Consider the following 17,228-nt stretch of genomic DNA (forward strand, 5'->3'; position numbering starts at 1 on the left):
CATAATGGGAGTACATCAGGTCAGCAAACACTGAAGATGGATAGGGAACTGTGTAGGGCGAAAGGGAACAGCATCACCCCCCTCTCCCCATCACTAGGAAAGGCTTCTTTATGAGATTGGAGACTAGCCTTAAAAGAAGGATGCTCAGGATGGGGTGAGGGGGCACGACAGGAGCAGCAGCATTGATTTTGAAGTAATTCATGCATAATTTATAAAATATTCCAGAGGACCCCATCATTCTATCTAAATTGTTCCCTAGGTTTTCCTGTCTCTTCAGCTGCACCTTCTAAACTCTGCCTGACTCGCCTTCCTTTGCAGCCTAATTTTTGCTATTTTGCAGGATTTTGTCTTTGGTCTGTAATACATTTTCAAACAATAGTAAAAACATTAATAGGAAGCATACAGGGTTCTGGAATAAGTCTTTAGTAACTCAGTGAAGCATGAAGTGTATTTGCTGTTATGCATGCAGTGTGGTTACATTGGTTTAACAGATAAATTGATTCTAAAAATGGGGTCAGTTATTATCTACTAAATGCAATTCAGTAGGGAGACTTTCAAATCGTGAGCTTCTCAGTGGGGATAAATGAAGAGAAAGGAGTTCTTGTGACAGGATGATTGGGAACGACTGATGAATTTACCTCTGTGAAAATCACTGTGAAATTTTGGCTAAGCTGTTATCTTGAGGCTCTGCCCCCCCCTTTTTACATAACAGCAGATTTTCATTCCCCTCACTCTTTCCCTTGCTGTGAACAGTTGCATTTAAGCATTATCAGCATTAAAAACATATTTGGGAGGAAATCCAAGCCAAGCATCTGTTAACCAGCCAGACATTTTCCAAAACCCTTTCAGCTGCAAGGAGCGGGCTGGCCTGCGGCGTGTTCTGACGTACAGGAGGCGCATGCCTGGCCTGGGGAGTGGTCCTTCTATAGACTTTCAGACAAGAAAGACTACTTATACTTCACTAAGTCATGGGAAACAATACCCCGGTTATCAATATCTGATAAAATTCTGCAAATCTACCAATTTAAAAGGATATTAAACTTGGATTTTTCTCCTTTTTTATTTTTCTTTTTAGAGTTAAGGTGGGATTTCTTCATTAAAACTATTGGCAAAACTATTTTGAAATAAAGTATTGAAAAGGGTTGAAATTTGTTATTTTATCATGCATTGCAAAACAGAAGTTTTTAAGCGTAGTTCCTGGGTCCCTAAAGTGTCTGAGAGACTAATATACCCATGACAGTTTTTTTTAAGGGAAATAGCAGGGCATTACAATATGTTGAAACAAACAGAATTGCCACTTTCTTTTCTGTTTACCAGTGTTGTTATAACAAAGGCTATTTCCTTCCTACTGAGATTATTTTTGGTGAAGATCTCTAAATCAATTTTAAGGTTTTATTCAAATAAAAATATTTTCCAAATACCTTTCTTTCATTTTAACTACACATGTAGGCTTTTTGGGGGACCTGTTTTATATTCAAATTCATAGTTAGGTGATTTTCCTTTGAACATCATCCATTTGCCTTATATCATAATAGGGAATTAAGTAATGATTTAGGTAAACGAGGTAGAAATTACAAAGTAGATGGATGATTTTGTAATTTTTTTTTTAGGAGAAAGGAGGGGAGATAACGAGGCAGATTCCCATATGAGCCTCAACAGGGATCCACGTGGCAACAGCATCAAAGGCTGATGCTCGAGTACTGAACTATTTTTAGCACCTGAGACTAATGCGCTCCAACGGAGCTATCCTTAGAGCTTGGGACCATGTTTGAATCAGAGCCAATCAAGCCATTGGCTGTGGGAGGGGAAGAGGGAAAGAAGAGGGAGAGAGATGGGGGAAGAAGCAAATGTTCTCTTCTCCTGTGTTCCCTGACTGGCAATCAAACCTAGGACATCCATAAACTGGACTGATGTCCTTTCCATGGAGCCACTGGCCAGGGCCAGATTTTGTAATTTTTTAGTGACTATTTAGTATAATCATAAAATCTGTGCATCTTAAAACCAATTACTTGTTAAGGTTTTCAAATTTATTAGATGCCGTGGGAGCAGCCTGGGAAGGAGGGAGGACAGAATCAGCTGCTGGTCCCTATGTAAGATTATATATTTAAAAAAATGTTTTAGAGCCTTTTATTTAATTCAAACTTTATTTGTAGTATAGGCTGATATTTATATTTTTATTGTTGTGGATATAGAAAAATTTCAGCTCTGAAATTCTGATTTCAGCATTCTTCACATTTCATTTCATTTTAAGTAACAGTTAAAGAAGGCAAATAGTAGTAACTGAAGCGTGCACTTGCTCACTTTAGGTTCTGGCTTCTTCACTCTTACCCCAGACACTCTCTGTAATTGTATTTGCTTCTGGTTCTGCCCATTAGGTATGCCAGTTATATCAGCTGCACAGCCGGTCAGTGCCAAGCATGGGACAAACTGTATGCCATGGCAAGCTTGGAACAGTTTTGTTATAGGAGGTCAATAATTTAACTAAAATGAAGAGTATATTGTTATTTTGACAGTATTCTAAATAACAACTACATCGACCGTGGTCACTTATGGTTCTTAGCATGTACTGTGCATTGTTCTCCAGGGGTCTCAAACTCGCGGCCGTGCGGCCCGCCCACCAATTTTGTGCGGCCGCAGACTAATCAAACTTCGTGGATTAATCTGCGGGCCAGTCTGCGGGCCGCACAAAATTGATGGTCGGGCCGCATGCAGCCCATGGGCCGCGAGTTTGAGACCCCTGTACCTTGACTTGCATTAACTCCAGTCCTTACTATATGGCACTACAAGGTGGATGTAGTGTTTTAGAGAGATGAAAACTGAGCTTCACAGAAGTTAAGTAACTTAGCCCAGGCCACATGGCTCTTAAGTGCCAAAGCCAAGTTTGGAACTCAAGTTGTGTGTCTTCTTTAGGCCCTTAACCACATGTTACTGTTTGTTCTATTTGGTGTTTTCAGCTGATTGATAGTGAGTATGTGTCATATATAATAAAAACCTGTACATGGAATAAAAGTTGTTAAACATAAAACACAGATCACCCTGTGCAAATTTGAAGTCTTGCCAGTTTTTATGTTTAAAAATATTATTAAAGTTAATACAGTTTTTCCTTTGAGGAATCTTCACAAGAGGAAAATAAAGTGTTATCTGCCAGGCAAAGAGAGGTTTCTGGTTTTGTATCCACACCCTTTCACAAAAGAACATTGTGAGGAAAAGCTAATAATGTGGACTTTTTTTAATCTACCCTTTGATTCCTTAAATTGCCACCATATAGTATATTGTTGGAAAATAAAGCAGAAATGGGAAACTCCATCCTGCCCTCTCTAAACTCCCTTTGTACTTGGGGAGGTGAATTACAGGTGAACCTTGAAACAAGTTGTCAGTAAGTTCCAGCAGAGGAGACTTTCAGAACAGACACACGCCGGGGTGGGGGTGAGCAAGCAGGGGCATCCCCCCACCCTGGGCCACACGGCGGGTTAGCAGGTTTTGGGTGGGACTGCCTTCTCCCATCCCCCAGCCAGGAAGCACAGGAGGAGCTGGGGCTGCTGAGGGGAGGGTTATGGGCTCTCCACTCTGTGACCCTTCAGGCTTCTCCGTGTCCCTCAGTGTTTTCCTGTCATTCTTCCTGTCCTCTGCATTCACATTTATCTTCCTTCCCTCGGTATTTAGCCTGATCTTAGAAATGAAATGCTTTTTTTTAAAAAAAAAAAATTTAATTTTGATGGAAGGTTATAGCCCCTAATGCTAATAAACTTTCTCCTCACCTCCACCAAGTTGCTTTTTAGTTTACAGAGTCCTTGTTTGATTTTTCTCTGTTCGTGGCACTTGATTTTAAGAAGTTCCCATGTACCTGCTATAATGGCTACTTTTATTATGCACATCTCTTAAGTTACGAAATGATTTTTGGAAAGATATACTTCAAAGAGAGATGATGAAGAGAAAACATTATGTCATATAATACATGTAGTATTCTGAGTTTTTTAAAAAATTACTCAGCAGGAGGATATAAGCCAAGTCAGTTTTCCCAGCATTTGCTTTTCTCACAAATTTAATAAGGAAAACATGTCATGAAAATAATTAGGTGCATTAAAAGGCCATATTGACTTTTGTAGGCTGGCAGTATTTTCCCCCTTAATTGTGTGTATTTTTTATTAGTTTTAGTCCTGTATGATCAGTTTTCAGTATAGTTGTGCCAGGAACCGAGGGCTAATTCATCAGTAAAGGATATTTTCTAGAAAAAAAAGCGAAGTCCTCATCTGAGCTTTCCACTTGCTGTTCAGCAGACTAGCTAGCATGCTAACACTGACACTCCCACATGCAGCTGGGCAGGGGTGCAGTGGGGCCCCTCTTCGGGAGTTGCCTCAGGTCCTGCCCAGGCCTGGCTGGCTGCTGCTCAGCCACTGCCTGCTGGGCGTGAGTTGATTGGGCATTTTATGCTTTTGGTCCATTAGTTAAAATAAGGAAAGTCAAACATGGACACATTTTAAGGTCTTTAGAGAGAATACTTCGGTAACATAGGGGTTGATATTCCTCTCATATAAGTAAGTAGATCCTAATACTGTAAAAATATATATGTAACCTGTTTTTTTGTAAAGATGGTTACTTTGCATTTGAAGTTGCCAGTTTGGGGAAAACACATTCAAGTTGAGATTTCCTTTTGAATTTACAACATTTAGTGCGACAGGTTATAGGAGTTTCAGTTTTGGTTTGACTCTGTCTACCCTGAATGGGCAAAGATCACTGAAAAGGCTGCCTTACCTTGCTGAATTGAAGAGTGTAGAAATCGATGTTTTCTTTCAAGGCTACCAGGGATGTTGAGTTTTCACTATTGTATGTAGAACACTTACAGGCAACTTATGGCCAACCTTTCTGAATTGGTTATTTACGTTCTAGATTGTGTTTGCCTATAGAATTATTGCTACTGACCAGGCTCTCGGGTCAGGCCTTAGGAATCGACTTATTCTGTAATATCGATGAATTTTAATATTAATAATATTAGAGGAAAGGAACAGTAATCATTAAAATTGACTTGAAGTTCTGATGGGCCAACAGGACCACATCTGTCCTCTGATGAAGCCCATATACCAAGAAGCAGCATCCTTGGCAGTGACTCAGGAACCCTGCATCTGGCTCCTTGCCATCAATGTGGTGAGCCAGGGATTCCGAATGGGTTCGGGTGGGGGTTCCCTTATGAGCTCTTATGGGAATGTGCAGTTACCTCAGCTGGGAGCACAGTGGAAGGAGGTGTGGGCATGTACAATTTTAACTTTGAAAGCAACATACACATAAAGTTTGGAGAAGCTAGTGAACCTTTTGGGTCAGTGGAAAGAGGATATTGGTTGTGATAAAGCTTCTCCCACATTGTTCCAGTGTAATTGCTTTACCATTCTCAGCCTCTAACATCGCTGTTTTGTGGTGGGTTCACTTGTTCAGGGTATTTCGGTTCGGTCATTGTGAAAGCTCTTTTGCACCTGTTGAAACTGCTGGCACCGTTTCTACGTCAGCACACCCCAGAAATCTGAGCCCTTCGTTCACTGAAGGTTCTTGTTTAAGTGGAGCATTCTGTTTGAGTGCATGTGAGGAGATCAGTGTGCAGTTTCTAGTGGTTCAGTCTCCTCTGCGGCGACAGTGTGTCGTCTTCTCTCCCCTCCCCCACGTGTGGATGAAGAAAAGAAAGGCTTAGATTATTTTGAGGCAGCTGCTAACAGAAATCTTGTTCTTTTTTTAAGAGCTGTGCTTGTCATTGCTTAATGATGGTATACGTCAGCCCGAGCTGGTGACAATTCTGCCGGCCTGAATGGGCGACGCCTCGGCTTGGAAGGGCTTCTCTGTGCACAACAGTTGCCTTTGCCACAGGCCGCCCCTGCACACGGAGCTGACTGTGAGGCCATGTCCCTGTGCACACAGGGCTCATTTTAAAGAACAAGTGGCTGAAGAAGGTGCAGGGTTGGGGGTTATATCCTGACCCAGTGCGTCTGAATCCAGTAGAATTGGCCTGTGCTTTTGTTGTCACCACTGCCATCAAGGGGTTGGCCTCCTGAGAGCCTCATTGGTCAAACCATTGCCATTCAGTTAAATGAGGCTGTGGAATTAGAGAGCTTATTTTGAGTTTTGAATATATGGTGTCTATTCCAAACAGGTAAATATCAAAGCCACTTAGGAGTGGAGTGTGTATTAAATACCGCTTGGTAGTTCTGGACAGAAACTCTTAACCATATAATGGGAAAAGCACTCATTATCCAGCCCCTGGGTTTACTTAAATCCCTTGTGAATTTTACTTCCCGTCTCAACTAAAACCATTTCTTTTATCTGATAAACAACACTGTTCCATTGTACCCTTTGAAGCAATTTAAATCAGAAGGTGAAAGTTCAAATTAAGCAAAATGCCTTTCTAAAACAGAAAAATAAAATATAACTTCATTGCAGGACCAACAGTGTTAAAGTTTTAATACTTCAGTTTTTTTTTAATTTAAAACTTCATTTACTAAGCATTCAGTTAGGTGGGAGCTCTCAGGCTTACTGTAATTCAGGGCTGGGAGGGCATGTACTCCTGGAACTTAACATCTTTGACAATATTTTAAAGTAGCAAGTCTGTCTGTAAAGTCTGGGAGCTGGGAAGATGCGGCCAGAATGGACCTAGCTTGGCCCCACATGTCTCACCTCTTACAGCTTCTCAGGCAGGCCCTGTAGCTGACGGTTCTCTCCTGGGTGTTAGGAAGGTCTTGCTTTAGGCATTGCAGGGACCGGACGATTAAACCAAAATGTCACTCTTTTATGCAACTCAAAAGCCTTCTTCCCCACTTCAGGCCTCTAACCCCACTGTCCTCATTTCTGCAGACCAGCCACAAGGAGGGGGTGATGTCTGTTTACCTCTCATCACCCTCCTCAACTTCCCTGTTCCTTTTGGCCTCTCTTGGTAGGGGCTGGGGACAGAGGAAAGGAAAAGGTGGCATCTCTTTTGACCTGGGCTGCTCTTACTGCCATTCTTTGGCGTGTCCTCTCTCTGCTTCTGTCTCTGCATTTGACTTTGTCTCTTAGCTTCTCAGGAGACACCCTCCCACTCCCACCCCACTTCCCACCTCTAGAATGTTTCTAGACCCACTTTTTACAACTTCTCTCCAGATCTCCCTCTGGAGGTGCACCCCTCTCCGGCCCCCTCTGCTGAAGCCCCCTGCCTGTTAGGCTGTCCTCCTGACCCCTCTCTTTGGTCCCTTTGCCCGCACCAGCAAGCAGTCGTGTGCCCTCCCAAACTGGAAGAGCCAGCTGCTGTCCTTGCAGCCCTCTCTCCTTCCCAGGCCTGCAGAGCAAGCTGGGTGCCCCCGGGAGGCCCGCAAGGATGTGCCTGGGGTCTGTTGTTAGAATGCATGGGCACATCCCCTTCTGCCCTCTGTCAGAGCCAGTCCAGAACAGCAGGAATGCCCTGTTACTGTCACAATGGGAATTTGGACTCTGCTGCCTTAATCCGTTGTTTTGAAATATGAATATAAACCTTGGAATTCTAGAGATCATTCTGAATTATGAAAAAGTTAATGTGCAATTTAGTAATTTTTAAATTTAAGTGAACCGTTTTATCTTTGTATACCCTGTTATGATAAAAAAAATTTAAGTCTTTAAAGGAATTCATTCTTACAGGTTAACTCAAATGGAAATTATACTGAAGAAATTCTTTATCATTTGGAACTGGTTTTGAGAAATTCACTGAATTTGGTGGTGGTTTTAATAGGACACATGTACACACTCACACACACACACACACACACACATTCTGCAGGTTGACCTGTGACTCGGGCGGATGTGTAGCTTCTACATTGAAGGACACAGTGGAAATGTGCAGAGAAGTGGAAATGGTCTTGTTGGTAAAGCAGACTTGGAAACGGGAAGGTGGAAAGTGATTTCTGATTTGGTTGATTTCTGAGTCCTAGAGCCATCCTGAACACAGAGTAAGAGAGTGCCACCGTGCAGCTGGTGACACTCAGCCGTGGTGAGGCTGACCAGTTTGTGGACTGCCCAGCACTATTGGCCAATGCTGTTTACAAAGGCAGGATGAGGCAGACACCCTCATTATTACTTTGTCTTGAAAAACAGCTAAGCTTCCTGGGCTGTGGAGGAGGGACTTGCCAATGGAGACTGTGTTCATGTGTCTCAGGCTTCGTTTGTTCCTTTGTGTACGTTTAATTTGCATGTGTCGAGGACAACAGCTAGACAGACCGCCGGGCACAAATATTTTGTTGCAAGGCTGAGCATGAGGTTCCGTGAAGGGCAGATGTCTGCTCGCAGTACATGTTTTGTGAGCGGGGTTCTTGGTGATAATGTCATTCAGAGCTGACTCCTGGCTTACCTGTTTAATAGAATCATTTTAAAAGGAGCAGAGCAACATGCTGGCCTGGGTGACAGCCCTGCCTGAGACTGGTTTACAGACTGCCACTGGCTCAGCTCTCTGACGCCCAGAGAAGCTCTGTCACATGGTGAGAAAGAACAGGACGACAGGTATAAATCCATCATGTGCCATCTTGCACTGAGCGGAAAGCCAGAGTAGAGCTCCAGTGAATGAATGCTGACTTTCTTACCTGGTTCATAGGAAGACCTATTCTTTTCCCTTTCCAGCTTCAGGACTTACCCTGTTAAGGAGCAGTGTGCTTCAGAAGATACAGGGAGCGGCGACTATGAACTTGTTAGAGAATCTACGCTACTTGATTTTATCATCTCTGAGGCGTGTTTTATTTTTGCCACAAAGGAAAAATAAGGGCGGTTGTCACTCATAGCAGCTGCAGCCTTGTGTGGTGCTTAAACCTGCGAGCAGTTGCTTCTCCCGCAGCTCTGTCTTTGCACAAAGGAGGTGATGTAATCCTTTTAGCTGCAGCCACGTGGTGCGAGTATGCCGTCACTGTCTTCACAGGGACACCTCTGTGCTGCCAGTGCGTTATCAGCCTGGGAGGGCTGTGCTTTTGGAATTAAATCGCATTCCTTTTGCGGTGCCTAGCTCCTCCTTGCGAGGCTGGGTGTACATACACCTGTTTATACACGTGTGTGACTACGTGCTCCACGAGTGACTTTCTTTTTTTATTTTTTTACAGAAATATGACCAGAGTAGCATGTTGTAGGGAACGATGGAAGCTGTGTGTGCACAGATTTAAAGTTGGGGGAGGGAGGCTCTGTTGCCATTAGCAACCACTTGCCTATTTATTAGGGGGTGAAATGCTCACAGCTCCGGCTTTTCCCTTTCTTCCACTGCTTTCTTGTGAGTTCTGACAGCAGCCCACCTGAGTGGTGAACAGAAAGACCACTGCATATACATAGAAGCACATCTTTTTTAACCACATGTGCTGCCTTTTGGCTGTCCTTCCTCTGTGGTCGTCACTCCATCCTGTTGTTGACTTAGGGCAGTAGCAGCGACATAATCGCTGCAATGGGCTGTGCCCTTATTTGTTCAGCTCTGGGTGAGACACTCCTGCGTTTGCTCATTCGATTCACCAACAGCTTCTGAAACGCACCATCACGGAGGAGAAAACTGCGGCCGGGAACGGGGGCTGCTTTGCCACACAGAAGACAGAGCCAGGCTAGGGGAGCACGTTGCATTTGATTCCTTGTGATTTTTTTTCTTTAAAGGACAGATGAGGTCTGGAGCCATGCTTCTCCTCAAGCGACCCAGTGGTTCTCTTGTCAATTATTAAGAGTCCCTAGTTGTGTGAGTCCCTAGCCACTAAGGCTAAATGACACACCAAGATAGCTTCACACTCTTATGCCTAGCTTTCTGGGTGATGTCACTGCAGTGCTTTGGTGCTGCAACCTTTAATATTTAAGGCCTTACAAGGTTTCCTTGGTTGAGGGAGCCCCATGCCTCTGAGGACCTTATTGTTGAGCTCTGTCGGTGCTAATTCTTTTTTTTTTTTTTTTTCATTTTTTTTTTTTTTTTTCATTTTTCTGAAGCTGGAAACAGGGAGAGACAGTCAGACAGACTCCCGCATGCGCCCGACCGGGATCCACCCGGCACGCCCACCAGGGGCGCCGCTCTGCCCACCAGGGGGCGATGCTCTGCCCATCCTGGGCGTCGCCATGTTGCGACCAGAGCCACTCTAGCGCCTGAGGCAGAGGCCACAGAGCCATCCCCAGCGCCCGGGCCATCTCTGCTCCAATGGAGCCTTGGCTGCGGGAGGGGACGAGAGAGACAGAGAGGAAAGCGCGGCGGAGGGGTGGAGAAGCAAATGGGCGCTTCTCCTGTGTGCCCTGGCCGGGAATCGAACCCGGGTCCTCTGCACGCTAGGCCGACGCTCTACCGCTGAGCCAACCGGCCAGGGCGGTGCTAATTCTGATCAGTGTTTATGGGCTGCGCACAAAGTGACAGAGCTTAACTCCTGTATAAATAAAAATCATAATGCTTTAATCCCAGATTCTGAAAGTGGCTCATATTTTGGAGAATTTGGAGCTTGAGGTGATGGGGATCGCCTGGCCACTGTGCGCCTTCTGCCCTGGGCTGGGATGGCTTCACTCTCCCTGTAGGTAGGGCAGGCTCAGGCTGGGTGCCAGGGGACAGAAGTGTGGGCCCTGTTATTAATGAATTGACATGTGCAGAGCACCATTGCTGAGCAGAGTTGGGTGCTCTATTGGTGTCATCTCTTTGAAGCCTCACAGTGGCTTGGGAGGTGGGAACTGTCCCTGTACTGGATGGCTGAGGCCTTTGAATCCATCTGCAGGGGTAAGGGGTGAGGGGTTGGAGTGGCCTCATTAACCTTTTATATATATATATAAAAATTTAAATCAGTGACATTGATAAATCAGGGTACATATGTTGAGAGAAAACATCTCCAGGTTATTTTGACATTTGATTGTGCTGTATACCCCTCCCCCAAAGTCAAATTGTCTTCTGTCACCTTCTATCTGGTTTTCTTTGTGCCCCTCCCCCACCCCCTCTCTCCTTCCTCGCCCCTTCCCCCTCCCCACACTCCCTCACCCCTGTTGCCATCACATTCTTGTTCATGTCTCTGAGTCTCATTTTTATGTCCCATCTATGTATGGATTCATTTAGTTCTTAGTTTTTTCTGATTTACTTATTTCACTCCGTATAATGTTATCAAGGTCCATCCATGTTATTGTAAATGACCCGATGTCATCATTTCTTACCTCATTAACCTTTTGAATAGTACAACGTTCATGTATGTTCTCGTGCCTCCTGACCATCCAGAGTATGATAGATTTGTTTTAAAAATGTGTATGTAAGACAACACTAGAAAAAGGCAAATGTATGTTCTTGTTTTCATAAATTGGTTATTAGACAAACATGATTTTAAGTTAATAAAACAAGACTTGGAACTAATTTCATCTTCTGGAAAAAAAAAAACACCTACTCCTGGGGATCAGCAAGCATGAAAAAAACTCATTACTCAAGGGGTTAATAGATAAAGCAGGTACCAACAGAAGCCATGGGATCGAGGGAAATTTTTTGAAAAAAAACTGTCTGCTTCTTCTCTAAAACCAGAAAGAAAGCAGTAGAGCTGTTTACATGTGAAAGGGAAGACAATCCAGTGAGCTAGAATCTTACACCTGGCTTTTCTCGGTGAAGTGAGAGGTACCGAGGTGCTGAGCTGAGGTAGAGGACTCCAGGCGAACAGGGCGTTTGGGAACAGCCACAGTGGTTGGAGCCTCTGTTCACTCGATACTTGGTTTTATCTATGGGGATGGTTCACCTGGCACTTGACCCCATTTGGCCAACCTGTGAGGTGACAGCAAAGCCTCAGCACAGGCTTCTGAAAGAACCACCCTTTAAAAATGTCCTTCCCAAACTATTGCAGCCCTAGCTGGTTATTTTACAGTAACCAGGTCCTCTAAAATAAGACGCTGAAATAAAAATAAATACCAGTTTGGCTTTGCTTATACTTGTTTACAAAAGGAAAAGGTCACTTTCTGACTGAATACTCAGTTGTGGTAATTTTGTGTCTGGTTCCAAGATTTTGTCTCATTAAAAATTAAGCATCTTTTGCGCAAGACTCTTTGTAGACATTTTCAGTATGTTGGGCTGTTGCTTTTCCATCATCTCAGTTGACAGGTCTAATTGCTTTTCCGTTTGTGGTCATTCTGCATCTAGTCCTTTCTGACTGCCCCTCCCACCGCTGCATAAGCCAGAGGCTGGCCGCCTCACTGGACTGCCGTCAGCCCACCTTTTCTGCCTTGACTTAAACATATTTGCATATTCATCATTAGCCTGCTACAGGTTGAATTCTTCAGGTGGCCTCACCTGTGTCACTGAGGAACTCACTTCTGCTCTTGATGTAGGGCCTGTTCAAAGGCGCAGCTCTCAAGGGACACCCTGCACTTCCTGTTGCCATCTCTCGTAGGAACAACAAAAAATGACAAGGGAGCGCAAGAAACAATTAAACGCTCCCTTGAACATTTCCTTTGAAGCTGCCCTTTCGGATCTGAATTATTCCGCTTAGCTGAGCTGCCTGTATAGGAAGGAACCACTGTAGGTTTCGACTTTATTTGGTTTGTAAACCAGAGGCAAGGTCCCTGCAGTACACTGCCAGGGGGCAGATGGGCAAGGTCCTGCTGGGCAGGTACGCAGCCTTCCCTGTCTCCACCGGGCTCATGGGGAAAGAGCGGGACAGCGCAGCGTAGGGGAGCTGACCCCTGGGCGGACTCCTGCAAGACTGACCTGTGCACTCGGGGGTCCTGGGCATGCGGTTCAGTTAAACACGCCATCCCCATTGCCCTCACCAGGGAGCCTGGCCCCGGAATGACAAGTAGGCATTCAGTGATCAAGGAGACACCCTCGGTAGGAGCATGCTTTTGAGGTTCTGTGCACCTTCCCCTGTCACAGCACTGTCTGTCCCACAGAAGCTCAGAGGAGCTTTTCTAAGGAAGAGGACTTGCTGATTCCAGGGAGGGCAGGAGCTCTGCATTCGCCAAAGGGGTGTGCTCCCTGACCTCCTGAGTGTGGAAGGAAATGTCAAAAGCTTTTTACAGATATTTTTTCAGAGCTAATTATTTTCAAATGTCTATGTGGGGTTATGTAATATAGTAAGTAATGCAGTGGTACATTTATAACGTAATTGGCAGCATGTAGTACAATTCTTTGGTGATGAGATTTTTGAGCAAAAATGTTTGGGGAGTATTGCTTTAGGGCAGTTCTCTAAGTGTGGTTCTGGGATCTCTTGGGCTCCCTAAGAACTTTTCAGGGGATCTGTGAGTCAAAGTTATTTTCACAGTAGGTAAATACAGTGAGTCCTCACTTCATGTTGTTAGGTCCTGTGATTCTAAGCAAAAATGACGTGTATAACAAACCCAGCTTTACCAATTAACATAAACAAGAGTTCCTAAGGCATCTCATCAGTGTTATAATGAAGGTGCTGTGTAGCCTTCGCCTTTCTCACTCTCAATTCTTCCCAAGTGCAGTGATGGTTTCTCACAGTCGCATGGCATGTGACATCACGGCAGAGTGACAGCAGGAGCTGATGTGAGGTCCGGTAAAGCCAGGCTCAAAAGTGTGAGGCAGTGCTGGCCTTCTTCCTGATTGTTTTTTGAAATCTGATATTTTAAATAGAAAGTATTATTGTTATTATGTAGTAGGTTTTTAAAAAATTATTTTAAAAGAAATTAATCTTTTAAACTTTTTCAGTTTTAATTTTAAGATGTTAAGTATCCATATTAGGTATGTAGATATAATGTGGATAGGCTGATAACGTGGCAGGAAGAACCCATAAAATCCTAAGCTCTTTGGGATACTCAGTCTTTTTTTTTTTTTTTTTTCTTTCATTTTTCTGAAGCTGGAAACAGGGAGAGACAGACAGACTCCCGCATGCGCCCGACCGGGATCCACCCGGCACGCCCACCAGGGGCGACGCTTTGCCCACCAGGGGGTGATGCTCTGCCCACCAGGGGGCGATGCTCTGCCCATCCTGGGCGTCGCCATGTTGCGACCAGAGCCACTCTAGCGCCTGGGGCAGAGGCCACAGAGCCATCCCCAGCGCCCGGGCCATCTTTGCTCCAATGGAGCCTTGGCTGCGGGAGGGGACGAGAGAGACAGAGAGGAAAGCGCGGCGGAGGGGTGGAGAAGCAAATGGGCGCTTCTCCTGTGTGCCCTGGCCGGGAATCGAACCCGGGTCCTCCGCACGCTAGGCCGACGCTCTACCGCTGAGCCAAGCGGCCAGGGCGGGATACTCAGTCTTAAGTGTGTAAAAGAATTTTGAGACCAGAGCCTGTGCGACCTGCTCGCTGTGTTCGCGCTCTGGTGGGCACAGGGGTGAGCAGCCTGGGGCAGGACTTGGCACGTGGGGGGTTGGTGAAGGCTAGGACCATCTTTGCCCTCTGCCTGGCCTCCATCCTTCCTGCAGAAGGCAGGAAGATTTCTACTTTTAGTCTCTCCTCCTCCTCCTCTTCCCCCTCTTCCCCCTCTTCCCCCTCTTCCCCCTCTTCCCCCTCTTCCCCCTCCTCCTCCTCCTCCTCCTCCTCTTCCCCCTCCTCCTCTTCCTCCTCCTCCTCCTCCTCCTCCCTCTCCCTGTTTCTGCTTCAACCCACGCCAGTAGCATAAATGAGTTATTGTGTATTAAATAGGCTTTTGTGTCCTGAGAACCTACAACTAATCTATATAGCATTATATCTTTGGGGAAATCCATTCTTGAATTGAGTAACGGTGGATTTACTAACAAAGTTTTGGAACCCAGGCCATTCGGGTGTTAGAGACAGAGGTTCTGCACAGGTCTCTTGAGCAGTTCCTTTTTGGCAGTTGCTGTAAGGAGTTTTAAATAGGAGGAACTATTAGGGGAACTCGGTTGAGATAGAAATAGAAGGGGAAACATCTGGGGTATCCTGTTCTTTCAGTGTCTAAGTTTCAGGGTGAAATGTGAAAATCTGGTTTAATCTGTTAGCTCAGAGAGGTTAGAACTTCAAATTAATTTCAAACTAATCTCTTGCCCATTGATATGCTTGTTTTTGTTTTCTTCAATTCATTTTGGTAAAACTTACCAAATGATTGCCTCCTTTAAAAAAAGAATAGACTCATCTGACAGGCATTGCAAGCTCTAGAGAGGATGTGGAGTACAGCCATTTGGGAAAACAATTTGACGTCACCTCATCCACTTGGAAAGGTGCAGTGAACTGTGACCCAGCAGTTTCTCCCCCGGGCCTATCTGTAGGCCTAGAAAGACTCTGGTAGTGTGTTTTGGGGTATGTGGACAAGGCTGTTCATGGCAGCATCATTTATAATGTAAAAATGGGAGACAGAGCAAATGTCCATTAACCAGATTGCATGATCAAGTTTGTGGTATATAGAATAGAGCATTTGGTATAGCTCAGCAGGTACATCAATTTAGATCAACCATCCAGACCAGTGACAAGTCACAAGAGAATGCAAGAGTGTGATTACAGTCCTCTGAAGCTCAGAGACCAGCAGTGTTCCAACTGGAAGACTTACATGTTCCAACAGGTTCATAAATGGCAAAACCATAAAGAAAAGCAAGGGAATGGTTATCCTAAGAGTCAGCCTAGTGGTTATGTCTGAAGCCAGCAGGTGTGTCCCATCAAGCAGCATGTGGAGAAGGCTTCTAAGGTATTACCTGTGTTCTGGGTCTTAAACAGGATGGTGGTTTCAAATGTATGCACGTAATACACACAGCACACCTCGTGCAGACCTGCGGCATTCTAAGTCTGGGGCCTCTCTTGCTTGGGCTTTCATTTTAGTAGCTGAAAGAATTAGAAAAATTGATTTAAAAGCCTTTCTGTTTTGCCATAACATGAATAACTGAATATTTAAAGCCATCAGGGCTCTTAGAAGTTATTTACTACAACAGCCCCCACCTGTCCTCCTCCTGTATTGAGGTTTTGAGGTGGTGCCATGGCAGAGTGACTGATGTCATGCAGTGAGCTTCCACGGAGTCATCTGGGCTTGTTTTCACAGGAAGGAAGAGAAAAACTTAGGTTGTCATCACTTTAAAGTCTTATTTGCGAATGAGTGCTGCCTTCACCAGCGTAAGCTGAGGGTGTGGCAGCAGGGGCAGTGTGTGTACAAAGGCCAGTGTCTTTTTGAGCAGCACAACTAACTGTTCATTTCCATGTTTACCACGTGTCTAGTTGGAGTGGGGAAATCCTGTTTGCTCTTGTTCATCTACGAAAATGAGAGATGATTGTATATTAAAGACAGACTGGTTGTGGAAGAGGATGGAGGGAGGGTGTGGTCTGTCTGTAGGCTCACCAGGTAGCTTCATCCAGGCAGAAGTGTGACCTCCTCCTGGAGCTACAGACTTCCTGGACACACAGCATGCAGGTGGAAGGCTTGGACCTGGGAGCCAGCTGTCCTGGTCCCTCTGAGCAGCAGACCACCTCACCCTGGCACCTCCACAGATCCAGGGGTCAAGAGCAAGCTGGGTCCTGGCTGTAAGGCTGACAGCATTGGCATGGTTGTGACCCTTTCCTTTCCCTCGCCAAAGGAGGAAAGGCATTCTTACACCAGGGGACACGCTCCTGATGGTGGAGGAGCATGAAGTGAAAAGATTCAGAAAGGGGGCACTTTTGGGGTTACTAAAGTTCTTGTTGCCACTGTTTTAATGAGAGAAGATGGGATCTCTTAAAAAAAAATTGTTCCCTTCAGGTGACTTTGGCTCATCTGTCTCATTTCTAATTAATTGTATTCTGATTTGCCCCTTGCCTTAGATGGGAATGGGCTGGCAGGACCTCAAGAATGATCGGGGTGCTAGGTGTGAGGGGGATGCCCCAGGGGCGAGAGTGACAAGGGCCGGGATAAACTGCTGAAAACTCTTAGGCAGATGAGTGTTCTGGCTTTGAATAATGTTTTAGTTCCTTAAATTATTTATAGTCAGTCCTGGAAGAAGGAAATTGCCAAGGTAAAATCCATCATGATTATGCTGATTTATAAAAATAAGTATTTTTTGTGACTTTTGACAATAATGACATATCTCAGTTTTATTTTTTGTTTTTTGAATCAAGATGTAATTGTAAGTAAACGGGCAAAGTTTTCCCAAATTCATTTATTTAAAGCACTTACCAAATATGTACATCTAAGAATAAGCTGCTTCCTCAGATGGCAGTGGTGATAAATGTTAGTGTTCTAGGCACTGTTTATTAGTCAGTTACGCGAAGTTGTTTAATTGGGAAACCATTCCACAGATGAGGAAACTGAGGCACGGAGAGATCCAGCACCACCCACGGTTTCACTGCTGGGAGGCTCCAGCTCCAGCTCAGGCTCTGCACTGGGCACGCTTGAACCTGGACAGAAAGTTTTGAGTGGA

General features: G+C 44.9%; 1 protein-coding gene across 8 annotated transcripts in view; it reads left to right on the forward strand.

The window, feature by feature from the left end:
- The window catches only part of TRIO (trio Rho guanine nucleotide exchange factor), a 351,333-nt gene that overhangs the window by 88,857 nt on the left and 245,248 nt on the right, over window positions 1-17,228 (forward strand). Inside the window, exon 2 of one of the 8 annotated variants that reach the window (XM_066243831.1) lies at window positions 5,047-5,142. The exons of the other annotated variants lie outside the window; for them this stretch is intronic. The gene's annotated coding sequence lies outside the window, so the exon portion shown is untranslated. The remainder of the gene's footprint in view (window positions 1-5,046; window positions 5,143-17,228) is intronic. 8 annotated transcript variants of the gene reach the window in all.

Source organism: Saccopteryx bilineata, chromosome 1 (genome assembly GCF_036850765.1).
Source record: "Saccopteryx bilineata isolate mSacBil1 chromosome 1, mSacBil1_pri_phased_curated, whole genome shotgun sequence".
NCBI classification, from domain to species: Eukaryota; Metazoa; Chordata; class Mammalia; order Chiroptera; family Emballonuridae; genus Saccopteryx; species Saccopteryx bilineata.